Source organism: Enhydra lutris, unplaced genomic scaffold (genome assembly GCF_002288905.1).
Source record: "Enhydra lutris kenyoni isolate GAN:26980312 unplaced genomic scaffold, ASM228890v2 scaffoldscaffold68, whole genome shotgun sequence".
NCBI classification, from domain to species: Eukaryota; Metazoa; Chordata; class Mammalia; order Carnivora; family Mustelidae; genus Enhydra; species Enhydra lutris.
The window spans coordinates 12422007-12443173 of NW_019154152.1; the positions used below are offsets into that span (position 1 = coordinate 12422007).

Genomic DNA, 21167 nt, shown 5'->3' on the forward strand with positions numbered 1-21167 from the left:
AAAAAAAATTGAAACGTGGAACTACCTGGGTGGCTCAGTCGGGTGGGCATCTGCCTTCAGCTTGGCTCATGATTGTGGGGTCCTGGGATGGAGCCCCATGTTGGGGGGGTTCCCCGCTCAGCAGGGAGCCTGCTTCTCCCTCTCCTTCTGCTCATTCCCCCTGCTTGTGTGTGTACGCTCTCTAGTAAAAAATCTTTAAAAGTAAATAAATAAAGTTCAAACCTTCACTACAGTTCTCCATTCTTCGCTTTATTTTTCCTCCTTCCCACTTGTCTGCCACACTTAATATTTCATCTTATTAACTTTTATCTTGTTATTTGTCTTCCCGCCAAAAATGTAAGCTCCCTGATGGTAAATGTTTGCATCTGTTTTGTTCATTGTTGTACCCCTAATGCCTAGAACACTGCCGAGAACATGGCAGTTAATTTGAGAGATTTCCCCTTGTTCTGAACACAGATTAGGGATAATGAAAGCTTCCATTAATCATTGCCTACTGTGTGTCAGATGTTAATTCATCCAGATGACCTGACTGATATTATTATACTTACTTATACTTACTCCTTCTGGCAATCCTGAGCTTTCAGGATTGATAAAACACACACACACACCCCTCCCAAAAAAGGAAAGGAGATCTGATCAGACATTACTTAGAGTAATACTGTTCTAGTGGGAAGTAGCCCTATGAATGGTCATCTGTGGTGGAAGCCTTCATGTTTATATAGCACTTTTTCAAGAGATCCTCTTAAATGGCTTCTATTTCACACTCTCACATGACACAATTCTTCCCACTAAATTAAGAGTTCCTGGGAAACTGTCCTTTCACTTCTGCAACCTCAGAATCCAGTTAGCACTGAGTGGACTCCCATAAATGTTTATCAAACTGAACTGAACAATTACGTGAGGCATTTATTCTCTTATTTTTTTAAACAAAATTAATCTTTCGGCAATACTATGCAACATGCTCAAGGATGCATACCCTTTTAGTGACAGACCAGAGATGTGAACTCAAGTTCCCTATTCTTTCTCCTGTGTGACAGTGTTGTTATATAAAAATGATAATGGACTGGGGGCGCCTGGGTGGCTCAGTGGGTTAAGCTTCTGCCTTCGGCTCAGGTCATGATCTCAGGGGCCTGGGATCGAGCCCCACGTCGGGCTCTCTGCTCAGCGGGGAGCCTGCTTCCCCTTCTCTCTCTGCCTGCCGCTCTGCCTACTTCTGATCTCTCTCTGTCAAATAAATAAGATCTTTAAAAACATAAAAAAAAATGATAATGGACTGAACACTGACTCTCTCTTCAATTTCATATTATATGTGCAATGCAGATCCTTTACCCCAGGTGTACTCTGAGAAAAGACCTCATAGATGGGACCCTCAGAAGGCAAGCCAAGCTCCCAAATTGAATCCCATTACCTGGCAAATCCCAAATTCAAGCATTTTGCCCAATTCCTCATCCCTCCTCACTCCCTTTGTCCACTTCCTTTTATTCCTTTGTGTTCACACTTGCCTGCCAAATTAGCATATAGTGTTTTTGGAGGGCAAAGGCCATATCTTACTCTTCTTTCTATTCCTCTAACACAGGACTTAGCACACAAGAAGTACTTTGTGAATGTTTGTTAATTAAAAATGCTAAAAGCCAAAAAAAATTAAAAGATCAATTTTTTTACTTTTCAAGGGATTTCTGCAGTCATCTAATAATTCAGTGTAGAATCAGACTGGGATTAGCCTCCACTTACAAACTCACCTAGATTTTACCCTGATTCCTCACACTCTAAACCCAGTGTTCTTTAGTTCCTGTCATAACGTTCACTCTCCCTCTTAGCGCCAAGAAGATTGAAGCAAGAAAGAAGGATCAGACTGACCAAAAAACAACCGTGTTACATGTTTAAATTTATCACTTAGTAACAGCACATCTGGAATAAATAACCAAGTATGACATCCATATCAGAGTTAAGAGATTCAGTTTATTTTTTTTTTTAATGATTTTACTTATTTATTTGACAGACAGAGATCACAAGTAGGCAGATAGGCAGGCAAAGAGGGGAGTGGGGAAGCAGGGTCCCTCCTCAGCAGAGAGCCTGATGCAGGGCTCGATCCCAGGACCCTGAGATCATGACCTGAGCCTGAAGACAGAGGCTTAACCCACTGAGCCACCCAGGTGACCCAAGAGACTCAGTTTAAAATAAGCACACATCTGGGGCACCTGGCTAGCTCAGTGGGTTAAAGCCTCTGCCTTCGGCTCAGGTCATAATCTCAGGGTCCTGGGATCAGTGTCCTGGGATCGAGCCCTGAATCGGGCTCTCTGCTCAGCAGGGAGCCTGCTTCCTTCTCTCTCTGCCTGCCTCTCTGCCTGTCAAATAAATAAATAAGATCTTAAAAAAAAAAAAAAAAAAAACTAAAATTAAAAAAAAAATAAGCACACATCTAATGACTCTCTACACTGGGTTTTTTGTTATGTAAATCTCTTGGAAGAGGTATAGATGATGAAAGAATAAGATATATTGTTTGTCCTCATGGAACTCATAGTGTAGCAGCAAAAATGAGACCCAAACACTCAAAGCTTAAAATCCTGATGGCAGGGTGCCTGGGTGGCTCAGTGGGTTAAGCCACTGCCTTCGGCTCAGGTCATGATCTCAGGGTCCAGGGATCAAGTCCCGCATCAGGCTCTCTGCTCAGCAGGGAGCCTGCTTCCCTCTCTCTCTCTGCCTGCCTCTCTGTCTACTTGTGATCTCTGTCAAATAAATAAATAAAATCTTTTAAAAAAAAAATCCTGATGGCAGACAAAATGAGAGAAGCCACTTGAACTCTTAGTTCCAATTTATACAAAAGAAAGGCTAAAGGAATTTTACACGGAACCTGTACACCTATGCAACTATTACAAGAGTTTGGACAAGGGAGGAAAGGATTTTTACGACTATGGGTTTAGGTTATTTGTTTGTTTGTTTTTTAAAGAGTAATGTGATTTGCCATGAAAACTGTAGCAAATTTTAAGAAGGGAAAGGGCCTGGGGACTCATGGGGATGGGGAAAAGAAAGAATAATAGAAGTGAAGACATCACCAAAGGCTTAAACACTCTGTCCTGCTTGAAGTTTCCGAGATCCTTCCAGCTAGAACTAATCACTGTGTTCTGTTCAAACATTCCTGGTGATAGTCCCATTCTAGACCTGCTTCAAATTAGACCTGGTTGTTCACAGAAGTGTTTCCCTCCTGGGCTCTGAGCTTTGTGAAAGGAGAGGCTATGTTGTTAAGCTATGTAGTTCCCAATAACTAACAGAGGGTCAAGCATACCAGTACTACACAGTTTAATTAACAGAAAAGGACCTAAGAGTGTAGGAGCTTGGCAGGACCTTGAATATTTAATTCAAGCCCTGCATTTTGCTACAGAGAAAACAGAGACTGAGTGACTTCCTCAAAGTTACATACCAAGTCAGTAACAGATTCAGGACTGGACCTCCGGCTTCTAGACTCCCCAAACCAGAAGAATGGCAATTAGGCTGTTTATCTACCTGAAGCACAAGCAATCTTCTCTGCTTACTGTTTAGTTCAAAGACTACTAGGCCCTTGCAATGGGAGGTCTGAGACTCAGTCAGGAACTGCTGTATTCCAAATAGTTGAGACTCTGAGTATCACGCCAAGTCCTTTGTCTCAGGACAGAAAGGCTCAGAAAACCAAGATAGAACCATCCCTGTTTGATGCAAAGGCCCCAGGAAGCCCTGGACTACCAGCCTGGGTGCAGGATCAGGAAGAGTTTTGTTTGATGAAGCTGAAGATACTTGGCGCGGGGGAGGAGGAACAGATTGGAAGACAGGAGCAATGGAGAGATTCCTGCCCAGCAGCACCACCCTGAAAAATCATGCCTGATGAAAAGGAAAGAGATTGTATTAGAAGCTAAAGGCTCAGGAAATGGAAGAGAGGGTAATTTCAGGACAGAGCAAAGTTTCTCCCCAGGGAAGCACCTGTCTAATTTGAGGCTTAATGGTACAGACATAATAAAAAATCAAATTGGAGACAGCATGTGATGCCAAGAATAATCCAATTGAGAATAATGTAGCTTGAGTGAGCCAAGTCCCCTCACTCTCCATCACAGCTGCTGGCCCACTCACTACCACCCTCCATCAGAATTACCCGGGGTACTTACTTAAAACAGTTCTACAAATAATTTGATTTAAAAATTGGCAAGGAACCTGAATAGACATTTCTCCAAAGAAGATACACAAATGGCCAATCCTCATATGAAAAGATGCTCAATATTACTAATTACCAGGGAAGTGCAAATTAAAACCACAATGAGATACCACCTCACATCTGTTAGAATGGCCGCTATTAAAAAAAAAAAAAATTTAAAAAAAAAAAAAAAAAAACAACAACAACAGAAAATAACCAGGGTTGGCAAAGATGCAGAGAAACTGGAACCCTTGTGCACTGTTTGTGAGAATGTAAAATGGTACAGCTGCTATGGAAAACAGTATGGAAGTTCCTCAAAAAGTTAAAAATAGAATTATTATATGATCCAGCAATTCCACTTCTGGGTCTAGATCCAAAAGAACTAAAAACGGGATATTACAGAGATATTTGCATAACCATGTTCACCGCAGCATTATTCACAATAGCCAAGAGGGAGAAGCAACCTAAATGTCCACTGACAGAAGAATGGTTAAATAAAATGGGGTATATATATATGCAATATATTATTAAGTCTTAAAAAAGAAAAAAATCTTGTCATATGCTACAACATGGATAATCCTGAGGACATTATGCTAAGTAAAATAAGCCAGAAACAAAAAGAGAGATAACGTGTAACTCCATTTATATTTAGTATCTAAAGAGTCAAACTCTTAGAAATTAGAATGGTAGTTGCCAGGGGCTTTGAGGGCTATGGAGCTGCTATTTAACGGGTATAGTTTCAGTTATGCAAAAGGAAAAGTACTAGAGATCTGTTGTACAAGGTACATATAGTTAATGCTACTGTACTGCACACTTAAAAATAGTTAAGTTACACCCCTACACACACACACACACACACACACACACACACACACACTTAGGTCCCACACCAAAACTACTAATTCAGACCACCTGAGAATCAGAATGCTAAATAAGCTTCCCCCAGATATTTCTGATAGATGGTCAAATTCAGAAACCACCGGTTCAAAAATAAAGGCCAAACTTTATTTCAGCATCTGAGGCCCTCCATTAGCCACCCCACTCCCCCTCTTTTCTCATCACTAGCTCAGGCCTCACTCTCTTTGCCCTCTACTCTGGGCACCCTGGAGGTACTAGAGAAGCAGTATCCAAACTGAACGTTCTACAGTAAGAGAAATGTTCTACATCTACAATGTTCAATATAGGAGCTATTAGCCACATGTGGCAACTGAACACCTGACATGTGGCAGTAGCAACCAGACTGAAGAGCACAGGACTAGAGTAGTTGTTAGGACCCTACAAGATAAAGAGGGGCAACAGTAATAAAATAACTCCATTTTAACTTTTTTTCTCACTTATTATCAAAGTATATTCATTCATTCATTCAAGAATAGTCATTGCTTACTATGTACCAAGTACTCCTCTAGGTGCTAAGGAAACAGCACTGAATAAAAAAAACACCCCTGTCCTCAAGAAGCTTATGTTCTATTGTGGTTAGAAGCAAGGACTGAAGCCAGAGAGCTCAGGTTCAGATTATGACTGGTAACCAGCCACATGTTTTTTAAAAATCACTTAGTGTCCTCATGCCTCAATTTTTAATCTATAATATGGAGATGACAATAGTACTACCACCTAACAAGATTTCTATAAGGATTAAATTAGTTAACATATGTTGAGTGCTTAGAACAGTACCCAACATATAAGAACTAGCTGTTACTATTATTAATATATTTTGTTGTTATTATTATGAGTGGGGAGCAACAAGATTAACAAATAGCAAAAAATATGACCAATTAGAGGTATGGCAGAAAAATAAAGCAGGGTTAGGGAACAGGGAGTCCCAGGATAGGGGTTACAATTATTATTATTTTTTTTTTTTTTTTTAAAGATTTTATTTATTTATTTGTCAGAGAGAGAGAGAGGGAGAGAGAGCAAGCACAGGCAGACAGAATGGCAGGCAGAGGCAGAGGGAGAAGCAAGCTCCCTGCTGAGCAAGGAGCCCGATGTGGGACTCGATCCCAGGACGCTGGGATCATGACCTGAGCCGAAGGCAGCTGCTTAACCAACTGAGCCACCCAGGCGTCCCAGGGGTTACAATTATTAAAAGGATAGTTAGGGAAGCCTCACTGAGAGGGTAATACCTGAGAAAAGACCTAAAAGAGGAAGAAAACATGCCATGCAGGTATCTCAGGAAGAATTTAATCCCCCTGTGAGGTGCTTAGTATTACCAACACCATTTTATAGATGGGAGAACAGAGCTTCAGACTAAGGAAGACATGCAAGACCACCTGGCTTATAAATGACTGAGCCTAGAGTCAAATTCGGAACTGATGGACTCTAATTCCTTCTCCACTACTGGACCCTGTTTGACCTCTATTCCTTTCTGCAGTGAAATAATAGCAATGCATCCTTTTCACATCGGTTTCCCCTTCTGGCTATGAGATTTATAGATTCATTCAGACTAGACAAGCTCTTTGAGTTAATGCATTGCTCATGGGTACAGGCCATTAACCCACGCTGCCCACTTCACATGCACTCTCACCCACTGCTTCCTGAACAGCTCCACACCGGGAGCTCCCCATGTTAACTGCAGGCTGTGCATAGAAAACAGGCATTTATCAAGACCAACAAGCCTCAAACACCAGGAAGGAGAGGTAAATTATACATCAGAGATAAAGGCCACTGCTTCCAGCCAGGCCTTTGAGGGAAAAAAAAAAAACTCTGCTAGATGTGCACTGTGGGAAAACGATGATCAAAAGTTAGGTTCAACCTACTGAACCTTTGTAATCTAAACTTGGTACACAAGGTCTATACAACGGAGAAAAAATCCAAACCTCCATGTCCTCACTTTACCTGTAAAGAAGTCAGTGATTCAAAATACTTTCAAGAATATTTTCTCTGTATGTTCTAGCTATGCTCATGAAATCTCTGTGAAAACATTGGAAATTTATTACAGAAAATCATTATTGCTGCCAGGAGCAGTGGATCCCAGTCGTCTACAACTTACTAGAAGTTACTTCTGCTTCCTGGGCCCCAGGTCCTTCATCAGTTAGAAGTAGAGGTTAGACTAGATGTTCTTTAAAGGTTCCATTTTTAGCCCTTTATAATACATTATGTCATAATAATGACATAGTACCTCTAAACCTTCATAGTCAGACCCAAAATTCATTCATTCAATTAACATTTATGTAAGCAAGGCATAGAAAACACAAATATACTAAATGACCCCACTCATATATACAAACATTCCTACTAAAAACAAAACTTGGCTCCAGAATTCTGTAGTTTTGTTTTTTTTCTTTTCTTTTTAAGGTTTATTTATTTATTTGAGAGAGAGACAGAGAGAGAGGGAGAGAGAGTGTGTGTAAGCTGGGGGAGGGGCAAAGAGAGAGAATCTGAAGCAGTTTCCATGCTGAGCACAGAGACCGACACAAGGCTGGATCCCGGAACCATGAGATCATGACCTGAGTTGAAACCAAGAGTCAGTCTCTTAATTGACTGAGCCACCCCGGTCCCCAGTTTTCTTTTTTTTCTAATCACACTTAAGAGGGCTGTGGATCTTTAATTACCAAATTCTATACTTAACAATCCTTCCCAAAGGAACAACAACAAAACTCTCCCTATTAAACTGTAGCACACATTTCTATTTCTCTCCTTTAAATGACTCATAGCCTGAGCTCATTTAGGGGGTTTCCCTCTACTTACTAAATAAGTGAGAACGCTTCTAGTTCTATAAATGTCTTTTCCTTACAACCAACCATTAGTTCCCTGAGAACAGACCTAACATCTTATTTTTCTTTGCATCCCCAATAAGACATTTTCGTAATTTATTTATAATCCATACCAAGACTAATCCAAAAGAATGTGAAGTGGTTCATCTTATAAAGATACAAAAATAAGGGGAGCCTGCTAGGCTCTGTCAGCTAAGCACCTAACTCTTGATTTTGGCTCAGGTCATTATCTCAGGGTTGTGAGATCAAGCCCCAAACTGGACTCAAGCGCAGGGCATAGAGCCTGCTTAAGATTCTCTCTCTCCCTCTCCATCTTCCTCCACCCTCTCACTCTCACAAACACACACACACACACACACACACATATATTACACACACACACACACACACACACATACAAAATAAAACAGTTTAAAATAAAAATAAGTAAAAACCAATTGGGACATGAGCTCCAAATCAAATAATCAAAATTCAGGTCCTATATCTACCACATACCTATCATATGATTACTGGCAAGTTATAACCTCTCCAGTCAGCTTGTTCATCTGTAAGTAAAGACACATACAATGCCATCTCACAGAAGTTTACAGAACTGGCTGTCTGGCCAGGCACTACTAGGTTAATTCCAATCAGAGCTCCATCACATATTAACTGTGTGATCTTGAGGACCTTACTTAATCTCTTTGGGTCTTAGCGTCTTCATCTGTTTCAAATGGTGATAACACTACTTTTACAGCTGATACAAGAGTTAAGTGAAATAATACATGTAAAGGATTCAGCACAGTGTCAGGCACACAGTAAGTACTCAATAAAAAGCAAATACTCATAGTAAGCATCATCTCCAGGTTGTTTAGAAAGGCGTGTTATATAAGGGGGGGGGCTCTAAACTCTAAGTGTTATGAAATGTCTGGAATGCCTAATGATAATTATTCATATCCAAAACTATGGAGCAAATTAATAAAAATGAGGAGAAAACATGTCCAACGGCAGTTGTCTTAAACCACATTTTGTAAATATAGTTTCCTATAGTTCTCTTTTTTGCATTTTTGGCCTCCTTCCACAAATCTTTAATACAGCAGTAAAGCAGGAGTGGAAAAGCTATATACTTGCAACTGACAGAAAAGGTGAGGCTTGAGGTTTTTCCATCAAGTTAGAACAAAATTGCCATGTCTCCTCCTTCTGGCTCTGCAGGCTGCCTGCACAGAAATTGATAATCTGCAGCTGCCAGGAAGGCCAGGTTAAATTGAAGCAGCTGGTTCAATTTAAAATGTGGTTTGGGTTTGTTTTTTTTTTCCAGATACTACTAGAACACGGTGATGTCTTTGGGTCTGTGACCTGCTCTGCAGGATGACAGAAGGCACAGCCAGAGTATGAAGGCAGCAGAGACATAAAAAGAACAGGACACAACAAAATTACTCAAAAAGCTAGTGCAGCATGATTACGTAACAAGTTTCATGTGCATGTGTTGAATATGCCAATATGTGTACAGTCACTATGACAGAATTACGTTTTAGTGCTTTATGATCTGTGTATATGAAGAGTGTCAAAGAAAAGGCTGATCTGTGTTCCACACAGAGTCCTAAAATATCAGAACCTAAACAGCCTTTGGAGGTTATCCAACTCATCATTAGTGTTACTATGGATGCAAGAACTAAAGGAAAGAGGCTTATCCATGGTCACACAATCAAGTCAAGGAGTCAAGCTGGGATCAGAACACAAGACTAGGCTGATTATGGACTCAAGTATAAAAATGTAGGAAGGGAATATATTAAAAACCTTGTCATTTGTGGAGAAATCTCAAGATAGTTTAAGAATTCCCAATTTTATGTATGTATAGTAAGTTATGTACTTACTAACTGCAAGTAGGAGACATTCCCTAGCTAAGTAAATCACTCTCACCTACCACTACTTCATCAAATGCTTTTCAAATGCTCACCTCAAGAAAATGATGAATTACAACAGGTCACGGACCTTTGAGGTTGCTCAAGAACAACAAGAGCTGCATATAGTGAGTTCATCCAAAGTGAAATGTCTAAAACAAAGTCCCAGTTTATAAAGAGTAATAAGGCAGAGTTCATTACCCAGCTGCTGTCCAGGGTTCCCACAGCTCATCGCTGTAGAGGGAACACATCTACATGTAGAGGGAACACATCAGTGATACTGATGGAAATAAAAATTAAATCCTCAAATCTAGAATTTTGTGCTTTCTAAAACCTAGCCCCAACCGCCACTCTCTAGAAGTACCCTCTCCTCAACAATGCTCTAGGCAAATTACACAGGGGCTTGGCTTTCCAACTTTGAAGAGGAAGAGAGGTATATATACACGTTTCTCCACAAATCCTGTGCCACCCCTGTAAATTCAAACCCTAACCATCCTTCAGGCCCAGCTCCCAACTCCAGGAGGCTTTCTTTAAAAAGCACGTATTAGGGGTGCCTTGGTGGCTCAGTGGGTTAAAGCCTCTGCCTTCAGCTCAGGTCATGGACTCAAGGTCCCTGGGAACGAGCCCTGAATCGAGACCCACATTGGGCTCTCTGCTCAACGGGGAGCCCGCTTCCTCCTCTCTCTCTCTCTGCCTGCCTCTCCACCTACTTGTGATCTCTGTCCGTCAAATTAGTAAATAAAATCTTTAAAAATAAATAAATAAATAAATAAATAGCACATATTAACATGATCTGTCCTATTCAATGGCTATAGCGTCACTCAATCTCATTTGCTGAACTAAATCAGGAGAACCCCTGAGTTAAGTGGCCCAGAGGATTGTCCCCAGGTGGGGGGAACAGGGGAGAGAAAAATGACAGCCATTTTACATTGTTTTGCACAGTACTTATTGATTCAGGAAATAAACACAAAATTCTGAATAAAATGACTTAGAAACTGAAAGACAAATAGACAAATAAATAAAATAAAGTGATCTGTCCCTTCAGCTCCAAACCTTTTCCACCTTTTTTTCTCAGTGTTTCTTGCTGCCCTCCTCCCAGTTCCCTTCCCTTAATCCAACCTGCGCTCTGGCCACATCAGTCTAGTTGCTTCTCTCCAACACTCACTGCCTCTGGGGCTTGGCTCTCTGTCTGGATCATTTTCCCCCCGTCAAAAGCATACCAATCTGGTTATAGTTTACTAGAAAAAAGACAGCACAACTTGGGCTCAGGATATCTGAGTTAGAATCCCAGCTCCACTGACTCCTAGCCAAGATCCCCATCCAGGCCTACCTATTTCTTCCCACTAGGCAACACATTCTCCATATGTAAAATCAGATAATAACAAATCTGAGTATACCTAGTTAACTTGGGAATATAAAGGTACAAAAGGCATGATCTCTGCCATAAGAGCTTATGATTCTATGTGAGAAAACAGAAGGTAGCAGAATCTAGCAGGGGAGGAAACTGGCCTGGAGTTCAGACATACCACTGCCACAAAATCTGTGGAACCTGGGTAAATATCTTCCCTTTATTGGGTCTCAGCTTTCTTGCTCTGCAGTATGAGCAGGGGTTAATCAGGGTTTTTTAAGGCCCTCCCAGCTTAGCTATTTAGTGGGAAATAACCACAGTGCTAGCCCATTCATGAAATGAGCCAAAAGGGCAGTATGATAATGCCTAATGTAACCAGAAACAAAATGCTGGATTCAATGGAAGCTGTTCTGTGACGGGCAGATCCAATGGAACCTCAAAGGGGAGGTGGGAAAGTTGAAGCCAAATGACGAAAGTATCTGCTGCTAGGAGGTCATAGCTAATCGCAGGGACACTTCTCATTCACAGAAAGCTCTGCATTAACTCTTCATTCAGGTCCCAAGGTCCCTGCCAACACAAAGAAGCCTTCTGCCTAGAGAAGAAGTACCAGTCAGGAGCCTCATGGGACACAACGGATAAAGTCAAATGGGGCACAGCCCATCCTGCCCAAAGCTGGAGCCACATCTACAGCCTTCCCAGTAATCAAATTTTCTCTTGCCAGAGCAGATAATGGGAGCAACAGAATGCTGAATTTCAGATGTTGAATTTTTTCAAAATATGTACTGCATCTCAAGTCCTTTGAGCCAAAAACACAGTTTTTGCTTTGTAGTACTTACAAATTTCAGAGAAATAGCAACAAATTCTTTTTCTAAGCATCAGAAATAGTACAAGCAGTTTTGGGGCACCTGGGTGGCTCAGTGGGTTAAGCCTCTGCTTTCGGCTCGGGTCATGATCCCAGGGTCCTGAGATCGAGCCCCGCATTGGGCTCTCTGCTCCGCAGGGAGCCTGCTTCCCCCTCTCTCTCTGCCTGCCTCTCTGCCTACTTGTGATCTCTCTCTGTGTCAAATAAATAAATAAAATCTTAAAAAAAAAAAAAAGAAAGAAATAGTACAAGTAGTTTTTCCAACTGGTCAGATTCAGGTTTAAGTCCCAGCAACTATTTTTTTTTTTTTTAAAGATTTTATTTATTTATTTGTCAGAGAGAGAGAGGGAGAGCGAGCGAGCACAGGCAGACAGAATGGCAGGCAGAGGCAGAGGGAGAAGCAGGCTCCCTGACGAGCAAGGAGCCCGATGTGGAACTCGATCCCAGGACGCTGGGATCATGACCTGAGCCGAAGGCAGCTGCTTAACCAACTGAGCCACCCAGGCGTCCCCCAGCAACTATTTATTATCTACCTAACTGTGGGCAAGTTATTTAACACTGACCATTAGATTCCACATTCATAATAGTGTGACTAAGAATCTCGAACTCACAGAGCTGGCCTGATAATTAAATGAGATAAATGTGAAGAACACTGCAGTCATTCAAAGTGAATTTCTCCTTCCTTTCTGCTCCTATACCATACTGTATTTACTTCTAATATAGCACTAATCCCACTTTCTTTGTTACGTTAGTCACCATACAGTACATCATTAGTTTTTGATGTAGTGTTCCATGATTAATTATTTACATATAACACCCAGTAGTAGCACTAACCCCACTTTATTATCCTTATATATATATATAAATATACATATATTTACATATAATATACAGACAGGATTCCTGCCTTCATGGAGTTTATTGCCCAGTGGGGAAGACCAATATGGAATAAATATGTGTATATATATGTATGTATGTTTATATATGTATTTGTATATTTATATACTCCATATATCTAGCTCTGCCATGAGACTGTGAATGGCTTGAGAGCAGGGACAGTATTTTCATTCATACTGGACATCTCTTAAAACAGTGCCTGGCACATAGTGGGGCCTTAGGAAATTCTAGGAATGTGCCTGACATGTGTTTAGTCCTATGCTAAGTGCTATAAAGGGAACAAAATAGGATCGCAATAATGTTAAACATAATAGAACATAGCAATAATCAATACATAGCATTTACTCTGTTTCAGACACAATTCTAAAGCCTTTACATTAACTCTTTTCCTGATCGTATTACTGATCATATTTCCTGATCGTATTACTGTCCCCACTTTGTGATGAGAAATTGAGGCAAAGAAAGGTTAAATAACTTGCCCAAACCTGGAACACGCAAATCCACAGAGAAAGAAAGTAGTTTAGTGTTTGCCAGGGAAAAGCCACCTGAGTCTGTGCCTAGCAGTAAATGTCTACTGAGTCTATGAATGTATCAATGGGCCTCTGGTACTTTAAAGAGTAAGAATGTCTGCATGGTAGAAAACCCTTTATTCATTCATCCAAAAATATTTATTAAGTGCCTTCCATGTACCTGGCAATTAATAAACAGACATGATTTCTGCCCTCATGGAGTTTATTGCCCAGTGGGGAAGATCAATATGGAATAAATAACTACAAGTATACTAATAAATTACTTAAAAAATAAATACAGATTGCTATGGGAGCTTAGAAGACACAAGAACATGCAGGTGCAGAACATTTAGATTGTAAGGTACCTTTAAGGTCACTGAGTCCACATACTTTTTTTTTACTTTTTTTTTTTTTTTTTTTTTGAGAGAGGGAGAGGAGGGTTAAAGGCAGAAGGAGAGGGAGAGAGGGAAATCCAAGCAGAAGCAGGTGCCACACCGAGCACAGTGCCCAACACGGGGCTCAATCCCATTACCCCAAGATCATGACTGGAGCCAAAATCAAGAGTCAGATGCTGGAACCACCTGAGCTACCCAGGCACCCCATATACCTTTCTTTCTTAAGCAGTTGAGTAGTAATAGTCTCTGCCCATCCCAATCTCTGTATCGTTACGCCTCAAGCAGGTAGGCTAGAACCCAGGCTACCTGATTACTACAGGCTATTGCTCTTTTTGCTATTTCAATTCATAGATTTCTAAATTCAACAGAAATAGATGCTATATATTAACAGTTAAAAGACACAGTTTATTTAGGAAGGAAAAGTCTTATTATATAGGTCATGATGGATTATGCCTGCCCATTATTATTTCTCTGAGGGTACATTTCTTCAGAAATAAATATTTCTGTTCCTAAAGAAGATCAGGAAAAAACAACTTGTAAGTATCTTACATACTGCACAAACTTGGTTTTGGCTCAGGGATACCAATAATTTTTTTGAAATACCTAATATCACCTTGAGTGTTTCTGAACATGAAGGCAGACACTAACACTTCAACATAATATAGGAAGTATATATTGCTCATGTTAGAGTCAATTACAGTATTAGAAGATTTGGAACCATTCCTTTCAGCATGGGTCATAACTTAATAGTAAACGCCTATAAAAAAGGCAGCAGGTCTTAGGAAACTAGAAAAAGGAAAGCAAAATAAATACAAAATAATCAGAAGAAATAATAAGAATTAGAGCAGAAATCACCAAAATTGAAAGCAGGAAATCAGTAAGAATATCAATGAAACCAAAAGCTGGTTCTTTAAAAAGATCAATAAAACTGATACTAAGAAAAAAAGAGAGAAGACACAAAAGACTAATATCAGAAATGAAAGAGGGGACATCCCGGTCTCAAAATGGAGGGCCACGATCCAAAGGAACCAGAGCAGTTGAGAAAACTGTTTATTGGTGGTTTGAGCTTTGAAACTACAGATGATAGTTTAAGAGAACATTTTGAAAAATCGGGTACACTTACAGATTGTGTGGTGATGAGAGACCCCCAAACAAAACGTTCCAGGGGTTTTGGTTTTGTGACTTACTCTTGTGTTGAAGAGGTGGATGCAGCAATGTGTGCCCGACCACACAAGGTTGATGGGCGTGTAGTGGAACCAAAGAAAGCTTTTTCTAGAGAGGATTCTGTAAAGCCTGGTGCCCATCTAACAGTGGAGAAAATTTTTGTTGGTGGTATTAAAGAAGATACAGAAGAGTATAATTTGAGAGACTACTTTGAAAAGTATGGCAAGATTGAAACCACAGAAGTTATGGAAGACAGGCAGAGTGGAAAAAAGAGAGGATTTGCTTTTATAACTTTTGATGATCATGATACAGTTAATAAAATTGTTGTTCAGAAATACCACACTATTAATGGGCATAATTGTGAAGTGAAAAAGGCCCTTTCTAAACAAGAAATGCAGTCTGCTGGATCACAAAGAGGTCATGGAGGTGGATCTGGCAACTTCATGGGTCGTGGAGGAAACTTTGGAGGTGGTGGTAACTTTGGCTGTGGTGGAAACTTTGGTGGAAGAGGAGGCTATGGTGGTGGTGGTGGCAGCAGAGGTAGCTACAGAGGAGGTGATGGTGGATATAATGGATTTGGAGGTGATGGTGGCAACTATGGTGGTGGTCCTGGTTACAGTAGTAGAGGAGGCTATGGTGGTGGTGGACCAGGATATGGAAACCAAGGAGGTGGATATGGAGGTGGTGATGGAGGATATGATGGTTACAATGAAGAAGGAAATTTTGGAGGTAACTATGGTGGTGGTGGGAACTATAATGATTTTGGAAATTATAGTGGACAACAGCAATCAAATTATGGACCCATGAAGGGGGGGCAGTTTTGGTGGAAGAACCTCGGGCAGTCCCTATGGTGGTGGTTATGGCTCTGGTGGTGGAAGTGGTGGATATGGTAGCAGAAGGTTCTAAAAAATTTTCAGAAGAAAAGGGCTACAGTTCTTAGCAGGAGAGAGAGCGAGGAGTTGTCAGGAAAGCTGCAGGTTACTTTGAGACAGTTGTCCCAAATGCATTAGAGGAACTGTAAAAATCTGCCACAGAAAGAACAATGATCCATAGTCAGAAAAGTTACTGCAGCTTAAACAGGAAACCCTTCTTGTTCAGGACTGTCATAGCCACAGTTTGCAAAAAGTGCAGCTATGATTAATGCAATGTAGTGTCAATTAGATTTACATTCCTGAGGTCTTTTATCTGTTGTAGCTTTGTCTTTTTCTTTTCATTACATCAGGTATATTGCCCTGTAAATTGTGGTAGTGGTACCAGGAATAAAAAATTAAGGAATTTTTAACTTTAAAAAAAAAAAGAAAGAAAGAAAGAAAGAGGGGACATCACTACAGATCCCCCAGAAATTCAAAGGATAACGAAAAATACTATAAACAACTCTAGAAGAAAAGACCAATTCCTTGAAGGACACCATCTGCCAAAACGCACACCAGAAGAAAGAGATGATATGAAAAGACCTCTATCAAATCGATAATCAATAATCTTCTAAAACAGAAAGCAGCAGGCCAGGATGGATTCACAGGATGGGGGTAATTCTACCAAACATTTAAGGAAACAACGATATCAGTTCTCTGCAATGTCTTTCAGAGGATAGAGGCAGAGGGAATACTTCCTAACTCATTCTGTGAGACCAGCATTACCCTAATACCAAAACTAGACAAAGATATTACAAGAAAAGAAAAATATAAACCAATCTCTCTCATGAACACAGATGCAAAAATCTTCAACAAAATATTAGCAAATGGATTCTTTTTTTTTTTTTTTTCAAAGATTCTATCCATCCATCTGACAGAGATCACAAGTAGGCAAAGAAGCAGGCAGAGAAAGGAGGAAGCAGGCTCCCCAATGAGCAGAGAGCCCGACGCGGGGCTCGATCCCAGGACCCTGGAATCATGACCTGAGCTGAAGGCAGAGGCTTTAACCCACTGAGCCACCCAGGCACCCCTAGCAAATGGATTCTTAAAGAGTATAAAAAGAATTATACACCATGACCAAAAGGGATTTGTCCCAAGTATGCAAGGGTGGTTCAACATTCGAAAATCAATTAAGATAATCCATCATATCAACAGACTAAAAAGAAAAATTACATGATCATATCAACAGGTGCAGAAGAAGCATTTAACAAAATCCAATATCCATTCATGATAAAAATTTTCAATAACCTAGTTAAGATAGGGGAACAGTCTCAACTTTAATAAAGGCTGTCTATGGGGTGCCTAGGTGGCTCAGTCAATTGAGCATCTGGCTCTTGATTTTGGCTCAGGTCATGATCTCAGGGTCATGAGGTAGAGCCCCCTGCTGGGCTCCACGCTGGGCATGGAGTCTACTCAAGATTCTCTCTTTTTCCCTCTGTCCCTCCCCATCCCTCACATACATACTCTGTCAGTCAATAAATAAATAAACAAATAAATAAATGTTGTCTACAAAAAACTACAGCTTAAACACTGCATAGTGAGAAATTCCAACTTTTCCCACTAAGATCAGTAACAAGGCAATGATATCCCCTCTAGAAATCTTCAAAATCATACCAGAAGTCCTTGACAATGCAATAAGGCAAGAAAAAGGAAATCAAAGGTATACAGATTGGGAAGGAAAACATAAAACTGACTTTGTTCACAGATTAAATGATCATCTACACAGAAAATCCAAAAGAATGAACAACAACAACAACAAACTCCTGAAACTAATATATAGTAACAGCAAGGTTGTAGGATACAACAAGGTTGCACAATACAAATAAACTGCTTTTCTGCAGATTAACAAAGAGGAAGTGGAATGTGAAATTAAAAATACAATACCATCTACATGAGCACCCCTAAAAAGGAAATATCTAGGTATAAATCTAACAAAATATATATAAGACCTACTTAAGGAAAACTACAAAGTCTGATGAATGTAATAAAAGAACTAAATAAGTGGATATTCCATGTTACTGGATAGAAAGACTCAATATTGTCAGGATGTCGGTTGTCCCCAACTTGATCTATAGATTCAATACAATCCAAAGAAAAATCCCAGCAAGTTATCCTATGGATAACAACAAATTGATTCTAAAGTTTATATGGAAGGGCAAAAGACCCAGAATAGCCAATATAACACAGTAGTTGTAGGACTGATACCACCTGACATCAAAACTTACTACAAAACTATAGTAATCATGACACTGTGTAGCACTGGTGGAAAAACTGACAAATAGAACAATGGAACAGAAGAGATAGCCCAGAAATAAAGCCACATAAATACAGTTGATTGATCTCTGATCAAGGAGCAAAGGCAATACAATGGAGCAAAGACAGTCTCTTCAACAAATGGTGCAGAAAAACTAGGCAGTCATATGCAAAATCATCATCATCATCATCATCAGATACAGACCTTACACCTTTCACAGAAATTAACAGAAAACGGATCACAGACTTACATATGAAACACAAAAGTATACAACTCCTAGAAGAGAACACAGAAGAAAACCTACATGATCTTGAGGACAGTGATGCTTTTTCATCTACAACATCAAAGATATGACTCATAAAAAAAAGCTGATAAGCTGAACCTCATTAAAATTAAAACTGCTGCTCTACAAAAGACAGTATGAAAAGAATCAGAAGACAAGCCACCAGTAGTGAGTTATCTCAACTGATCACAGAAAAAAAGCCACAGATTGGGAAAAAAATATTTGCAAAAGACACATCTGATAAAGAATGTTGACTAAAATATACAAAGAACTCTTAAAATTCAACGATAACAGAATAAACAACCCAGTAGGGGCACCTGGGTGGCTCAGTTAGTTAAGTATCTGATTCTTGAAGATCTCAGGAGAGTGAGATCGGTCTCCACACTGGGCATGGAGTCTGCTTAAGATTCTTTCTTTCTGGGGCGCCTGGGTGGCTCAGTGGGTTAAAGCCTTCTGCCTTCGGCTCTAGTCATGGTCCCAGGGTCCTGGGATGTGGCCCCACATCGGGCTCTCTGCTCAGCAGGGAGCCTACCTCCCTTCCTCTCTCTCTTTGCCTGCCTCTCTGCCTACTTGTGATCTCTGTCAAATAAATAAATAAAATCTTTAAAAAAAATAAAACAAAATAAAAGAAGGAAATGCTTAAATTTCCCTAGAAATAGCACTATGCCATCTTTCCCTCTTCCTCTGTCCCTCTCCCCACCCCTGTTCACATACATGCACAAAGCTCACTCTCTCTCTTTAAAGAGAAAAAAAAAAAAAAGGTAAATAAATAAAAAATTTTTAAAAATTTAATGGCCCGGGGCACCTGGGTGGCTCAGTGGGTTAAAGCCTCTGCCTTCGGCTCAGGTCTGATCCCATGGTCCTGGGATCGAGCCCCACATTGGGCTCTCTGCTCAGCAGGAAGCCTGCTTCTCCCTCTCTCTCTCTGCCTGCATCTGTGCCTACTTGTGATCTCTGTCTGTCAAATAAATAAATAAAATCTTAAAAAAAAAAATTTAATGGCCCAAAGAACTTAACAGGCACCTTGCTTATGCAAGTAAGCATGTGAAAAGATGCCTCACATCATAAGTCATCAGGGAAATGCAAATTAAAACAATGATGAGATACCACTACACAATTACTAGAGTGGCCAAAATCTAAAACACTGACAATACCAAATGCTGATAAGGATGTAGAGCAACAGGAACTCTCATATATTTCTGATGGGAATGTAAAAGAGTACAGCCACTTTGGAAGACAGTTTTGCAGTCTCCTTCAAAACCAAACATATTCTTACCATGTGATCCAGCAATCATACTGCTGAGTATTTATCCAAAGGAAGTAAATATGTATATCCACACAAAAACCTACAAAAGGATATTTATAGGCAGCTTTATTCATAACTGCCAAAACTTCAAAGAACCCAAAATATCCTCCAATAGATGAATAAATAAATTGTAGTACATCCAGACAATGGACTATTATTCAGTGCTAAAAAGAACTGAGCTATGAAAAGACATGGATGAAACTTAAATGCATATTACGAAGTGAAAAAATCCTATCATAAAAGGCTACATACTGTATGATTCCAACTATATGACATTCTGGAGAAGGCAAAACTATGGAGACAATAAAAAGATCAATGGTTGCCAGAGGTTAAGAGGGATTAGACCTTGTCACTTTCCTTCCTTGTGAGGACAGTGAAATATTCTGTATGATAAAATGATAGCTATGTCATTATATATTTGTCTAAACCCAAGAATATACAACACAAAGAGTGAACTCTAAGGGAAAGTATGGACTTCGTGTGATTATAATGTATCAATGTAATTTCACCTTTGGCAAAAAATGTACCATTCTTATAAGTGCTATTGGTAAAGGAGGAGACTATCCATGAGTGAGGGAAAGGGGTATATGGGAAATCTCTGAACCTCCCTCTCAAATTTAGTTGTAAACCTGAAACTATTCTAAGAAAATAAAGTCTTAAAAAAATTTTTTTAATATTTTATTTATTTATTTGACAGAGATCACAGGTAGGCAGAGAGGCAGGCAGAGAGAAAGGAAGGGAAGCAGGCTCCCTGCTGAGCAGAGAGCCCGATGTGAGGCTCCATCCCAGGACCCTGGGATCATGACCCAAGCCAAAGGCAGAGGCTTTAGCCCACTCAGCCACCCAGGCGCCCAAAGTCTTAAAAAAAATTAAGTGAGGCTAGGGGAAAGAGTGGGGAGTCCCAGTGATTCCACTTACTGGCTGTGTGTTTTGGGGGCAGGAGCAAAAGCTATCTAATTCAATCTTGTATTCTCAGTGTCTAATACAATGTCAATGTCTTGGCACATAGTAGTACTCAAAACACATTTGTTGAAAGCCTGACTGAATAAAGAAACTGCTTAAATTTTTTTGATAGGTTTTCTTTTGCTCTCTCTAGTAAGTGACAGAAGCAGGGTATGAATCTCTGCCTCTCCATCCTCCACGAGTGTCATCCAGGGATTTTAGACAGTAGTGTACATGCCTATAATAAAGTTGTATCCATTTCTCAGAAAAGATATCAAGTACCCAGCTAGAAACAATGTCCTGGTGACAGATTATGTCTCCCAAAGATTGCCACAACACATCAAGAGTTAGAGCTTGGGGCGCCTGGGTGGCTCAGTGGGTTAAGCCGCTGCCTTTGGCTCAGGTCATGATCTCAGGGTCCTGGGATCGAGTCCTGTGTCGGGCTCTCTGCTTGGCAGGGAGCCTGCTTCCCTCTCTCTCTCTCTGCCTGCCTCTCCATCTACTTGTGATCTCTCTCTGTCAAATAAATAAATAAATAAATAAAAAG

General features: G+C 40.2%; 1 protein-coding gene and 1 pseudogene across 3 annotated transcripts in view; one reads left to right on the top strand and one right to left on the bottom strand.

Moving 5' to 3' along the window:
• LOC111159396 (family with sequence similarity 168 member A) overlaps positions 1-21167 on the bottom strand; it is a 205521-nt gene that overhangs the window by 99828 nt on the left and 84526 nt on the right. The gene's annotated exons all lie outside the window — the stretch shown is intronic.
• LOC111159395 lies at positions 14765-15942 on the top strand (annotated as a pseudogene). Its single transcript, XR_002641413.1, has one exon. The product of XR_002641413.1 is annotated as a heterogeneous nuclear ribonucleoprotein A3 pseudogene (transcript).